This window comes from Taudactylus pleione, unplaced genomic scaffold (genome assembly GCF_031769625.1).
Source record: "Taudactylus pleione unplaced genomic scaffold, aTauple2 ptg000296l, whole genome shotgun sequence".
Taxonomy (NCBI): Eukaryota; Metazoa; Chordata; class Amphibia; order Anura; family Myobatrachidae; genus Taudactylus; species Taudactylus pleione.
The window spans coordinates 5,070,586-5,085,843 of NW_028284698.1; the positions used below are offsets into that span (position 1 = coordinate 5,070,586).

At 49.2% G+C, this 15,258-nt stretch overlaps 1 protein-coding gene across 1 annotated transcript in view; it reads right to left on the reverse strand.

Moving 5' to 3' along the window:
- Positions 1-15,258, reverse strand: part of LOC148511668 (protein kinase C delta type-like) — a 65,239-nt gene that overhangs the window by 47,576 nt on the left and 2,405 nt on the right. The window lies entirely within an intron of this gene.

The window sequence follows — 15,258 nt, forward strand, 5'->3', positions numbered from 1 at the left end:
TGGATTACTGAAAAAGAAACGATAGACCCATAAGAAGCTTTTGCTATGTAGGCTCCCTCCCACACCCATAATCCAATTTAGCTGGGACAATGGATGGGAGGATAAGGGTCTGATCACCAGTTCCAAGTGTTCCTGGACAGGTACTTTGAAATATACACCACCCTCCACCCCCTATCAGCACCTTAATTGCTGGAGGTAAAAGTATGCAGATACTGATGAGAGGAGCATTTGCTAAGTGTGCATTAGTGTTTTCCACTTTGCAGAAAGAGACTTGAAGTACTTGGAATATGCAGCTGCTCTAATGTGTGATTAGCTGACAGTGTAAAGCTTGGTACACACTAAACAACGATTGTACCCATCAATGCGACTGGTGTCCCCAGGGCCAGATTAATAATGGGGCGGGTGGAGCTTCAGCTCCAGGCCCACCATAAAAATAGGCCCATTGTCAACAGGATCAGCTGGCAGTGTTGATAGAAAAAAAAAAATCCTGCCTCAAGCTGCCAGCTGCTGTGTGGCGTGTGCTCTCCGTGGCCCTGCACACAGAGCTGGATTAAAGGGAGGAAACGGACATTAATTAAAATGGAACTGCTGCAGTGCAAGGAAGCAAGCAAAGAGAGATTGGGCGTGTTCCGAGTGTGGGGGCGGGGCTAAACGGCCCAGTGTACTGTCCTCCTGCCTGTTGCTGACTGTTGATGGTTTGCCATCATGGGACAGAGGGCAGATTATTTGCTACAGAGCCCCTGTTTACTTTCAACTCCCTAGTGACAACATCCAGTACCTGCCTGCAAGGTAAAAGAGAGTTTAACTACTGTTAAGTACAGTATGTGTGTGTGTCTCATGTGTGCATATATGATCCTCTGTATGTGTGACCCTGCATGCTTATTTGCACATGTAACCTGCTGCATATATGACTGCATATATGACCTGCTGCATGAGTGACTTTATATGTGATCTGCATGAGTGGCTCTGCCTATGTGAATACTTGTATATGAAATTATGAATATATGCTAAATAAATGTTTCTTATGTTATGGAAATGGTGTGAAAGGCTCTTTATTATGTACCGCCTACTTGTAGCTCCCTCTTACTATCTATCTAATTTATTATGACTATGCTGTTAATTTAAGTCTATAGGGACCCCCACTTTTAAGTGACTTGGACCCCCAAACCATTAATCCAGCCCTAGCCCAGCCCAATGAAAACCACCATGCTGCTCCCTCCCTGCACAGAGAGGGAGAACTCCATTATTTTCAGTTCAAATGAGTGAAGGACCAGGCTTCATCATGATTGTGTCAATGACCATTACCCTTTATATATATATATATATATATATATATATATATACATACATACATATATTCCTTTTTAAGGACAACAGTGGATACGAATACATATATTTTATAAATATATTTATATTCACACATACACACACACACTAGTAAAGGGACTCGGTTTGCCACTCGCTCAGCCCCATCCTGCCTCCCGATCCGTCCAGCTCCCCTCCTCCCCAATCCATCCCTGCTCAATACTTACCCGTTCCTGGCACCCACAGAGTGGTCCTCCTTCGTCCTCTCCAGCTACGGCCTGTCCTGTGGTTCGCTGCAGTGGATGCTTTTGGCTCTTATGGTGAGTGCCCCGGCTCCCACTATGCATGTCAGAGGCGGGACAGATGTTGGCGGATTAAGATATATATGTGTGTGTGTGTATGTATATACAGATATATATATTTATTATTATGACACCAACACAGTGTACTATAGTCAGGATGTGTGATTCCAAATGCCGGGCAGCATTTGGAATCGCACATGGTATCATGGGATATGAGGTAAGCTATTTTCTTTTAGTTTTGGCATACCCCTGACGACAGGAGTGCTATATTTTGTCCACATTCAGCATGTCGACTGCATAAAGTTGACATGTTCTGAATGTCGACATCCAGGATGTCAATAATTGAATACAGCATTACATTATGTAGATGGAGGCCTATTATATGTGCTGCAGATTTATTTATCCTTTTTTTCCTTTTAGACCTAGTTGATTTGTACATTTTCTATGTGATAAGGACTCTAATGCAGTTGTTACATTCTTTTTATTATATACGTGTCAGGTTTATTGGCTCATTGTGATTAGCATCTTAGGCTCACAGGATCATTATGTTTGTATATGTGTTATTACCTTCTTTCATGTACTTGGGACTATTTCTTTTTATGTATACACTCTATTATAGTAACTATGCAAACCCCAGTCAGGATGCGCCAACGTGATTATGCACTTCTGCTTTTACCGAGAGCAGCTGCCGCCGATTGCAGCCTGCCAGGTCCATGCTGGAAACTCAACTATGGATATTTAAGGTGAGTTTATAATGTACATTGGGCCTGATTCACAGTTGTGCACAGTTCTCACAGAGAGACGCAACTGCTGTATTAAAATATGTAAAAGAAGCAGAAAAACACCCACTGCATGCTTTGTGATCCGAGCAGTATGCACCATCTGTATGAATATCATTCATTTGAGTGACCCACCATCATTTTCTGTAACTCTGGCCATCAACCCCCCTTCCCTGTCCCCAAACAGCTGCAGCATGTCAATCATGCTGTGGCTTAGGGAGCACTGCAACCATAATCGCAGATAGAGATCTGCACATGCGCAGTACAGGTTCTGTGCATGTGCAGATTGACAAACATCAGAGATGTACGTAAATCATTGGGTTTGTGTACAACTTTCAATCAGGCCCATTGTTCCCTGAGGAAAGAATTCAATTCTGAAACATTGGAACACAAGTGTTGAGTGCTGACTCATCTGTTTAAAAGTTCCCTGAGTGCTGATGCCGATTGCACCTGGCAAGAATAAATATTTGGAGGAGTTGGTCATACCCTCCACATTACTAGTCAGACCCATGTTGTGTTGGTCACAACCCCTGCGCCGGCACACAATAGGCCCTTCATAAGTTTCAGCTCCAGGCCCATGTGGACCTTCATCTGGCACTGGGTGTCTCCCCCCCCCCTGCCGAGGGGCTGACATATCGGATGGATGGTACACAATAGACGATCCGGTGCCTGACTGCCCAATGTCTTACCCTGCCGCATCCCACAACATGGGGTCATCAGCCGCATCGTCAGGTTGGACTGCATGTAGGGCTGCATGTAGGACCAACCTGATGATGTGGCTGATGACCCCACAAGAGTGCGCACTTCACAACATAGTGCGTACACACTTGACGATTTGAACAATTTGTCATTCTGATGCTTTGGAATTTGGTAAATTGTTCAAAAAATCATCTAGTGTGTACGCACCTTAAGAGATGGCTCCTGATTGGCTACCCAGCTATTAACTATCCTGGCTCACTGGAGCCTAATGCATATTATGTAGGGTCAGGGTGTAACTATAATTTTGAAGGAACTCCCAATAATTCTAGAGTCACATCCTTCAGAGGCTGTTTCATTTTATGTTTGTTTGCAGTGCCCAGTTTACATTATAGCATTGTCTGCGCTTTTGACAATACTAACGGTTCCACAGAAATGTATAAAAACAAGCAACAAGCTGCCGCTTGTTTGTGCTGGTATACTGTGTGTGTATATATAATATATATATATATATATATATATATATATAATATATATATATATATATATATATATATACTATACCAGCACAAACAAGCGGCAACACTCGGAGACTTGTATGAAAGTGTCAAAAGCGTATATTTAAAAGTACATATGAAAAATGTGACACCAACGTTTCAGGACTATTTCATCCCTTTATCAAGCCTTGACAAAGGGACGATATAGTCCCGAAGCGCTGGTAATGTCTCTATTTACTACTCTAGAGTTTTATTGTAGCTGGAGCGACTCCCACAAATTATCAGTCCAGGGGTACTGTATCCGCACAGTGCTTTCTGATTTAACCACAATATATATGCAGGAGCTTGTGTTTATGATGCCGATCTCATCTCACTAGTGTAGGCACAATAGCCACAGCGGTCTGCTGTTTTGTCATCCCGCTTTGTCACTGTCGGTGCCGCCGCGTCTGTGTTTTCCTTAGTTCAAAAAGGGATCTCTTGATAGCGGGTGGGTGAATTGGCTCAGATGTGAAAATATATTTCATGCTGTATTTCTGAGGATATATATATCTACTGGGATTGGGACTACACAGACCCATCGTAGAGTGATTGCCAGGAAGTGCTGTTTGTGGGTGGTAACGGGGGGTGGTCAGCCTAACACAGGCATGCCAAAGCGTTTGAATGCCATTGCAGGGGCGTGCATAAATTATCCACTATGGTGCCCTACACAGCCTGAGGCCTGATAGCGTGCGTGGAAGTTAGCACTTTCTGAGTAAGGTCAGGGCTTGTGCAAGTGTGGCTGCGATGGTACACGATTGTACTGATGGTTTCACAGTCTTGCTAAACATTACGGATGTGTGTAAGGTAAAGTGGGCGTCCTTATGATGTTCTCCAGCGGCATAGCGATCGCAATGGATTACCATACTATCACAGTTGAACTGCGGGCGTAATTGCTATTGCATTCACAGTTGCGTTCCATAGTGAATCAGGACCACAGTTGGAAGATTTCTTTCTTTAGGATTAGGTCAATTCTTTAACATCAGGGACAAGATTAATTTCATTATAATCATATTTCTTTATTATCAAGGGCATCATTTATTTGTTTAGGCAACAATTTTATTTATTATGGATGCAATATTTTTTGTCACATATTTTCTCTGATAGTCAGTGACCAGGGGCACTAAAGGGCTCTATTTACTACAATCCGCATTGTAATGCAGATTGTAGTGTGATATTACCGACTGAATTTGCATTGCAAATTCAGTCAATATCACAGGGAATTACTACAAATCCCTTGCCAGTGGCAGATCCAGGGGGGGGCGATTGGAGCGATCGCCCCCCCTAGCGCAAGCGCCAGACACTCCCCCATACAGTGTGCAGCCTCATGTTCCAGGTGCAAGTCATGACCATAGTATTGTGACTTCAGTGGCACTGGCAGTGCTGCAGTGTTGGCTGAGGGTCCCGCCTCCCGCTCCGCTCCTCCACCTCCTGTTCCTGTCTGTTTCCAACTCTGGGCACAATCCACTGCTGATGCTCATTGTCTAGCGCAACGTGACAGCGGCTCCAGGACCGAGGCCAGGCAGTAGCAAGGGAAGCAGCTCTGCCTCTGAGGTAATAGAAGGCTCCCCATTTATTACCTCTCTATCCCTCCTGCTAGAGTTCCAAGCGTCCCCTCATCCTCCTCCCACCACTCTGCCCCCCTGGTATTTGTGCCGCACACTGCAGGAGCAGCCAGTCTCTGCAGCCCTGGGGAGGGTTTGAGGAACAACTGTGTGTGTCACTCTGTGATGTGCATGCTGGCACCAACAACTGAGGAGCTGTGGGGTGAAGTATATAAGCTATACACACACATAATGTGTGTTCCTGAGGAAGGGGTCACTGAACCCGAAACGTAGAATAAAAAGACACCTGTTTCTACTTCAGGGTCCATAGGGTATCCACAGGATACCTTGGGTATAGGTGTGACGTCAGTCGCAGGGCACCAAAGAGTTAAGCTTTCAGCCTCCCAGGATGCACTAGGTCCCCCTCCTATACCCCGCCCCCGGGCCAAGGCACCTCAGTTTAGTTTGGTGCCCGGCCGGCGTCGGGTGCACCTGTCGGAGTGGGGGCTAGAAGTGTGACCCCAGATGCTCACCAGTATCCCCGGATCGGTACCGGCGTTCTGGTACCGGCGGGGGTGTAGGGAAGACAGCATGGACGTCTGGACTGACTGTCCATGCTGTACATCCAGATGTGCAGCCACAGCTGCACTGAAGAAAACTAGCGGTGACCCAAGATGTTCCGGACCATGGCCGGATCCAAGGGGGACAAAGGTAAGCAGCGGGGTCCCGCGGTGGGTCCCCGCTGGTCACATGGTCCTAAGTTCCCAGGCAGGGGGCTCCCTGGGGACTTGCTGCAGCGTGGAGCCAGGTACTGAACCTGCGCTTTCCACTACCCCCTGGGACAGCGGACCACAGCAGAGCGGTAGCGCTGCGGCATCCTAGGGGTTAAATGCATGCCAGGGGAGCGCGCCTTCCCTGTCTCACAGCCGGCGCCTCCCCCGCTGCACACAGCCCTCTCTGCACTGTGCTGACTGGTCCTGTGTCAGCGCTCCTCCCCCAGGCCAGCTTCTCTCTGCTCCTCGGCGGCCATCTTCTCTGCAACGCATAGTGAACGCTGCTGGAAGTCTGGAAGGAAGCATCGTGGTCTGGGTCCCCCCGCATACCTCTCCTCCGCTGTGGCTCAGGTCTGTGTATGCAGCGCTGCGTCCTACCAGGCCCCGTGTCTGTGTAGTTGAGTGATCAGCGCTGTTAGTGCAGGAATTGTTATTTCTCTGCATTGTATGTGACTGTGCTAGCGCTGCCTGTAACTTTTCTTCTCTAAACTGTCAGCTTTATTACTGTCCCTGTTCTTTCTGCTAAAGCCCTTGCGGTGCGGTGCTGCAGGGTGGTCTCTCGCCTATTTAATACTTAATTGGTGAGAGAGGTCACATACGTGGTGCCATCATGTCTGAAAGTGATTTTCCCCTCCGGCTACAGTGTACCACGTGCAAAGTACCGTTAGCGGAGGGGGAGAGTAGCGCGGAGGGCCTTTGCCGGCAGTGTTTGTCCATGGCGCGGCCTATTACGGTTACAGCACCGGTACAGGAGCCGCCCTGGGCTTGTTTCGCTCAGGCGTTAACAGCTTTAGTGGGCCAGTTAGCTCCGCAGCCCGCGTTTACTCCGATGGGTTTGTCCCAGCAGTCTGTGGTGTCGTCACCCATGCAGGGGTTCCCACGACAATTGGTGGTACCCCACAGTCTCCCTATTTCCCCGCTCCCGGGTTCTCAGGAGCCAGCGTGGGTTAACTCCCTGATGAGTTCTGTACAGCACTTGTCGGATGTGTTGCAAGGGGAGTCTGTGATGCGGCCTCATAAAAGGCCGGTGGCGTCTCTGTCCGCTCCTTATGAGGATGACGAAGGGACGTCTGATGATGGAGAGATTCTGGATCCTTACGATCAGGAACCTCTCCATACTAAGGACGCTGATGCTAAGTCCAAAGTATATATTCCTGGACTTATTCGGGCGGTCCGCACAGCCTTGGTGATTGAGGACGAAGTTCCCCCAGCGGCTAAATCTAAGTATGCCTTTTTCAAAGATGTGAAGGGCGATGCCACAGTCTTTCCTCTTTCGGGTCAGTTGGTGGACCATTTAGAGGAGGCGTGGAAACAACCTGGCAAAAGATACCAGCCGCAGAGACGCCTGGCGGTGGCTTATCCGTTCGCGGATAATTATTTTGCTAAGTGGGAATCCCCTCCACAGGTGGATTCTCACGTGACCCGTCTTGTCCGTAGTGCCACATTGCCGATGCCATCCATGTCCTCCCTTAAGGATGCTACGGACCGCAAGGTAGAAATCTGCCTGAAGTCTGCTTATTCCCTTGCAGGGGGGGCAGCACGGCCGGCTATGGCCATTTGCTGGGTTGCCAGAGCGATGGAGCGCTGGGCGGATTCATTAGAGGCTTCTTTTGAATCCGACTGTCCGGCCGAACAGGCGGAGTTGATTGGCAATCTCCGTGATTCGGCCACCTACATCAACGAGGCGGCTCTAGACATTAGTACTCTGGTGTCTAGAATTTCTTCAGCAGCGGTAGCTGCTCGTCGCACCTGCGATCCTGGAAGGCGGACGCAGATTCCAAGAAAGGTCTGGAAGCGTTGCCGTTTACCGGAGAAGTTCTCTTCGGTCCGGATCTGGATAAGATTGTGGCCACGCTGGCAGCAGCCAAATCTGCTTGTCTCCCATCGGCCGCTGCTCCTTCTGGTTCTGGACCATCGTCCTTTAGGTCATCTAGGGCCCAGGGCAGGCCCAAACCACAGTCGTTTCCTCGACAGGCTGGCCCTAAGAAATCGGTCAAGCCCCGGAAACAGGCATGGAGTACCAGACGTCCGGCCCCCAAGCCAGATGACAAGCCTGCGGCCTGACGGTCCGGGTCTCCCCTTGGGGGATCCCAGGGTGGGAGGCCACCTGCTGCAGTTCTCCCGGTGTTGGTCGTTCACTACGACAGACACTTGGGTTCTGGAGGTGGTCTCCCACGGATACGCCCTCTCCATCCGGCACAGACCCCCGGCTCGATTCTTCACCACGGGTCTACCATCAGACCGGAACAAGGCTACGGAGCTGCGGAAGGTATTGCACACTATGCTCCAGGCTGGAGTTATAGTGCCTGTTCCATTCTCCCAGAGGGGCCAGGGTTTCTATTCAAATCTATTTTTGGTACAGAAACCCAATGGGTCATATCGTCCGATTCTCAACCTCAAAGCACTCAACAAGTCTTTGCGGGTCCCGAAGTTTCGGATGGAGACCCTACGGTCCATCATTCTGGCGCTGGAACCTGGGGACTACATGGTGTCATTGGACATACAGGACGCTTACCTGCATGTCCCTATTCTTTTGCGCCATCAAGAGTTCCTTCGGTTTGCAATCCGCAGCGACCACTTCCAGTTTCGGGCGTTACCTTTTGGCCTGGCGACAGCACCACGTGTTTTCACCAAGGTGATGGCGGTCATGGCGGCTTCTCTGCGGCTGCAAGGAGTCCGCATGTTGCCGTACTTGGACGACCTGTTATTGGTGGCAGGATCTCCAGAGCTCCTGTTACACCACTTGGACCTGACCATTGCACTGCTGCAACGGCACGGCTGGCTAATCAACTGGCAGAAGTCCACTCTAATCCCGTCTCGGAGGATTCTGCATCTTGGAGCCTTATTGGACTCGGGACAGCAAAGGATCTTCGTGACGGAGGACAAGATCTCTGCTTTACAGTCAAGGGTGCGCAGTTGTCTGCACAGCCGCCGGGTGTCCTTACACTCGGCGATGAGGTTACTGGGCTCCATAGTGTCGGTGTTCGACATGGTGGAATACGCCCAGTTTCACTCCAGACCTCTGCAGCACCTGATCCTGTCCAAGTGGAACGGGCTGCCTCAGTCTCTGAAGTTCCAGACGATTGTGCTCACCCCGGAGGTTCGCCGGTCCCTTGCGTGGTGGTTAAAGACGACCCACCTCAACAAGGGACGTCCGTTCTGGGTTCCAAATTGGGTCCTGTTGACAACGGACGCCAGTCTTCGGGGCTGGGGAGCAGTTTCGGGTCCACACTTGTTCTAGGGCAGGTGGACGCCGACAGAAGCGGAGCTTCCAATAAATATCTTGGAACTCCGTGCGGTCTTCAATGCTCTCCTGCAGGCACAGCGGTTTCTCCAGGGTCACCCGGTGCAGGTCCAGTTGGACAATGCTACCACCGTGGCCTACATAAACAGGCAAGGAGGAACTCGCAGTCGGGCGGCTCTCGTAGAGGTCTCTCGGATCCTGGTTTGGGCGGAGCGCAATCTTCCGGCCATATCAGCGGTCTTCATCCCGGGAGTGCTAAATTGGGAGGCGGACTTTCTAAGTCGCCAGGACGTTCATCCAGGGGAATGGTCCCTGCACCCGGACGTTTTTCAACTACTGGTGGACAGGTGGGGTCTTCCAGAAATCGACCTCATGGCGTCCCGGCACAACAACAAGTTGCCGGTGTACGGGTCTCGCACAAGAGACGAAGGGGCATCTCTGGTGGATGCTCTGTCCGTCCGGTGGACGTTCAGGTTCGCATACCTGTTCCCTCCGGTCTCCCTTCTTCCACGGGTAATCCGGAAATTCAAACAGGAAGGAGGGACGCTCCTGTTGATAGCTCCCGCGTGGCCCAGACGGCACTGGTTCTCAGACCTTCAGGGTCTGTCCGTGGACAGTCCTCTGCGGTTGCCGCTACGACCGGACCTTCTGTCTCAGGGTCCTTGTCTTCACCCGGACCTGACTCGGCTGTCTTTGACGGCGTGACTGTTGAGATGGCCATGCTGAGGTCCCGGGGGTTTTCCAGCTCTGTGGTGCGTACCATGTTACGAGCTCGGAAACAGTCTTCCGCGAGGATATACCATCGCGTGTGGCATACGTTCTTCCAGTGGTGTCGACCGAGAGGTTATGCACCGCGGGAGTTTCATCTGTCTCGGATTCTCGCCTTCCTGCAAGCGGGACTAGATCATGGGCTTCGCCTTGCTTCTTTGAAGGTACAGGTTTCGGCCCTATCTGTCTGGTTTCACCGTAGGATTGCTACAATCCCGGATGTGCGCACCTTTATGCAAGGTGTTCTCCGTATTCAGCCGCCCTTTGTTCCACCTGTGGCGCCTTGGGATTTGGCTGTGGTCCTGAGGGCTCTCCAAGGACCGCCGTTTGAACCACTGGGCTCAGTGGATATTAAATGGCTAACAGCTAAGACTGTTTTCCTTCTGGCCGTTGCTTCGGCCAGACGTGTTTCTGAGTTAGGGGCTCTTTCTTGTAGACCCCCTTTTCTTGGTTTTTCATGGGAACAGGGCAGTGCTCCGCACTCGGCCCGAGTTTCTTCCCAAAGTTGTTTCCCAGTTTCATGTTAATGAGGAAATAGTTGTTCCGGCCTTTAACTCACCGGGTCTTTCCGTGGGTGAGGCCTCTTTGGATGTTGTGCGGGCCTTAAGGACTTATGTTGACCGCACTTCTTCGTTTAGGAAGTCGGACGCTTTGTTTGTCCTCTATGGCTTCTGTAAAAAGGGTTGGCCTGCTTCAAAGCAAACTTTGGCAGCCTGGATCCGTATGGCTATTTCTGAAGCTTATCTTCATGAAGGCCTACCGGTCCCTCCTTCTCTGAAGGCTCATTCCACTAGGTCTGTGGGTCCTTCGTGGGCAGCTCGACGTGGTGCCTCGGCAGTTCAGATCTGCAAGGCTGCTACGTGGTCTTCTGTCCATATCTTCGTGAGGTATTACAGGTTTGACACCTTCGCCTCTCAGGATGCTTCCTTCGGGCGGCGGATTCTCCTTTCTGCACAGGAGCGTCCCCACCCTTAAAGGATACTGCTTTGGGACATCCCCAAGGTATCCTGTGGATACCCTATGGACCCTGAAGTAGAAAATATGAGATATGGTAAGAACTTACCCTAGTTATCTCTATTTCTACGAAGTCCATAGGGTTCCACAGGACTCCCGCCCTGTCGCACCTGTGCTGCAGATGGGCTTTGCTCTGGTCACCGGTTTTCCGTCTCCCTCTGGTGAGAATGTGATTCTTGTATGTGTCCAGATCTTTGTTCTCTCTCTTCCTTCTCCTCCTCCGGCCTATGGCTTGGTAACTAACTGAGGTGCCTTGGCCCGGGGGCGGGGTATAGGAGGGGGACCTAGTGCATCCTGGGAGGCTGAAAGCTTAACTCTTTGGTGCCCTGCGACTGACGTCACACCTATACCCAAGGTATCCTGTGGAACCCTATGGACTTCGTAGAAATAGAGATAACAAGGGTAAGTTCTTACCATATCTCATATTTTTCACCTTTATCGAAGTTTTCGGAGTGCCGCTGATGTGCTGCTGTTTACATTGGGGGAGTGATCTCGGTTTTCTGAGAGCACCCGGAGCAAGGTATAGACCCTCATTGTGGTCAGCAGAGTGCCGGGCTTTCAGTGAATTTTGTTTATATATATATATATATATAATGTAAATGTGTGTGTATATGTATATATAGATACAGTATATATAAAATATATGTGTGTGTATATATGTATGTATATTAGGGATGTGCAGGCTCGGATAGGTTCGAGTTTGCACGTGGAGTTCGGATTTTTCCCTCCAAAAAAACGGAACTCAGAACGAGGCAAAACGTCATCTTACATGGACGAACATCATCATTCCTGGACAAAAGACCAGGAATGATGATGTTCGTCCATGTAAGATGACGTTTTGCCTCGTTCTGAGTTCCGTTTTTTTGGAGGGAAAAATCCGAACTCCACGTGCAAACTCGAACCTATCCGAGCCTGCACATCCCTAATGTATATATATATATATATATATATATATATATATATATATTAGGTGCTTTCCATGGGGAGCAGATCCAGGCAGTCAGAATCCTGACGTCTCGGTCCCGACTGGGTTAACATACCGACACTTGCTGGTCGGTATGCTAACCTTCTTTCTACCCTAACCCTCCTTCCTTGGTGCCTTAACCTAACCTCCCCATAGTGCCTAAACCTAACGCCCCCCTCCCTGCACCCTAAACCCAACCCTCCCCCCTTAGTGCCACAGCCTCCGTCTAGTGCCTAACCATCCCCACCAACCCGCTACTTACCTTAGGCATCATGGCAGATGGGATACTGGCGCCGGTATTGTAAGCGTCGTCATCACCTCCGCCGGGATAATGAACGCATACCTTTCCATGCACCTATTCACAATTGCACTAAGGTGTGTTCCCACCCCACCCAAAAGGGGAGATGCCAGGATAGGAAAGTGGAGGAGTCATGGTTAATATGATTAAACAGCCACCCCTAAATGAAAAGTCTAGATCCGCCTCTGACCCTTGCAGAGACAGAGCTTGCGATAAAGCTCTGTCCCTGTGAATCCCCTCCACCCACTAGTCACGGTATTTTTGCAAAAAATACCGTGACAAAGTGCCCGCGCATGCGCCGACCGGCCGCAGCTGCTACCCCCTTGTGCTAAGCCCGCCCCCGGCTCTAAGCCACGCCCACTGCAATCTCGGACCCCCCCGTCACCCCCCCTCCCTTAATTACACTTACCTGCATGATCCGGGCCTACGGCGATGTCTTCCATGTCCTCCGGTCAGGTGATATCCCATACTGAGACTCGATCACCTGATGACCGGGCCGCAGTGCAGCATGGGAGACCACACAGCTGATCACTGGGGCCAGCTCCTGCCTCTGCTCTGCCTTTTAGAGCACAGCAGGTGTCCGGTAACCGGGGGAGACCCTAGATAACGCCACCTCCAGATGGCGTTATTATCACAGGGCCTCCCTAGGTATTTTTTTCACAATTTATTTTTAGTTACTACCAGGCAGATCACATTTCCCATTACAGTTATGGGAAATGCAATCTGCTTACTAAAAATAAGTGATACTTAGGGGTTGGAGTAGAATTTTACGAATTCTACTCCAATCGCCCTATAGTAACTGTAGGGCAAACTAAAAAAATTTGAAAAGGGTATCAAAACACCCTATTTCACTTTATTTTAGTAAAAATAATGTTAATAAATAGAGCCCTAAGAGAGGCCTGACAGTGTGGATCTGGAAACCCCATCTCATGTATGGGTAACAAACTGCATAATAAACCACAGAGTAAACTAACTCCTGAGTCTTTTCTAATACTTTTACTGCCAAAGATTTTGCAACCGCGGAAGTCCCGGTGGCTGAATAGCCCGATGCCAGAAACCTAAAAGATGAACATGCCGAGAGGGTGGTAAGTATGCCTATCTTTAGTCCCGGGTCGGGATTCTGATTGCTTTCTATGGTGCATATGCAGTCAGCAATTGCTTTTTATGGTACATGTGCAGCCAGTGATTGCTTTCTATGGTGCATATGCAGTCAGCAATTGCTTTCTATGGTACATGTGTAGTCAGTGATTGCTTTCTATGGTGTATGCGCAGCCAGTGATTGCTTTCTATGGTGTATGCGCAGCCAGTGATTGCTTTCTATGGTGTATGCGCAGTCAGTGATTGCTTTCTATGATGCATGTGCAGTCAGTGATTGCTTTCTATGGTGTATGTGCAGCCAGTGATTGCTTTCTATGGTACATGTGCAGCCAGTGATTGCTTTCTATGGTGCATGTGCAGCCAGTGATTGCTTTCTATGGTGTATGCGCAGCCAGTGATTGCTTTCTATGGTGTATGCGCAGCCAGTGATTGCTTTCTATGGTACATGTGCAGTCAGTGATTGCTTTCTATGGTGTATGTGCAGCCAGTGATTGCTTTCTATGGTACATGTGCAGCCAGTGATTGCTTTCTATGGTGCATGTGCAGCCAGTGATTGCTTTCTATGGTGTATGCGCAGCCAGTGATTGCTTTCTATGGTGTATGCGCAGCCAGTGATTGCTTTCTATGGTGTATGCGCAGTCAGTGATTGCTTTCTATGGTGCATACACAGCCAGTGATTGCTTTCTATGGTGCATGTGCAGTCAGTGACTGCTTTCTATGATGCATGCACAGCCAGTGATTGATTTCTATGATGCATGTGCAGCCAGTGATTGTTTTCTATGATGCATGCACAGCCAGTGATTGCTTTCTATGATGCATGTGCAGCCAGTGATTGCTTTCTATGGTGAATGTGCAGCCAGTGATTGCTTTCTATGATGCATGCACAGCCAGTGATTGCTTTCTATGATGCATGTGCAGCCAGTGATTGCTTTCTATGGTGAATGTGCAGCCAGTGATTGCTTTCTATGGTGCATGTGCAGCCAGTGAGGTGAATGTGCAGCCAGTGATTGCTTTCTATGGTGCATGTGCAGCCAGTGATTGCTTTCTATGGTGCATGTGCAGCCAGTGATTGCTTTCTATGGTGCATGCGCAGCCAGTGATTGCTTTCTATGATGCATGCACAGCCAGTGATTGCTTTCTATGGTGCATGCGCAGTTAGTGATAGCTTTCTATGGTGCATGTGCAGCCAGTGATTGCTTTCTATGGTGTATGTGCAGCCAGTGATTGCTTTCTATGGTACATGTGCAGTCAGTGATTGCTTTTTTTGGTGCATGTGCAGCCAGTGATTGCTTTCTATGGTACATGTGCAGCCAGTGATTGCTTTCTATGGTGTATGCGCAGTCAGTGATTGCTTTCTATGGTGCATGTGCAGCCAGTGATTGCTTTCTATGGTGAATGTGCAGTCAGTGATTGCTTTCAATGGTGAATGTGCAGTCAGTGATTGCTTTCTATGGTGTATGCGCAGTCAGTGATTGCTTTCTATGGTGCACGTGCAGCCAGTGATTGCTTTCTATGGTACATGTGCAGTCAGTGATTGCTTTTTTTGGTGCATGTGCAGCCAGTGATTGCTTTTTATGGTGCATGTGTAGTTAGTGATTGCTTTTTTTGGTGCATGTGCAGTCAGTGATTGCTTTTTATGGTATATGTGCAGCCAGTGATTGCTTTCTATGGTGCATGCGCAGTCAGTGATTGCTTTCTATGGTGCATGTGCAGCCAGTGATTGCTTTCTATGGTGTATGTGCAGTCAGTGATTGCTTTCTATGGTGCATGTGCAGCCAGTGATTGTTTTCTATGGTGCATGTGCAGCCAGTGATTGCTTTCTATGGTACATGTGCAGCCAGTGATTGCTTTCTATGGTATATGTACAGTCAGCATTTGCTTTCTATGGTGCATGCATAGTTTGCAGATATACACACTTGCACATGCATCAGAATCAGTCC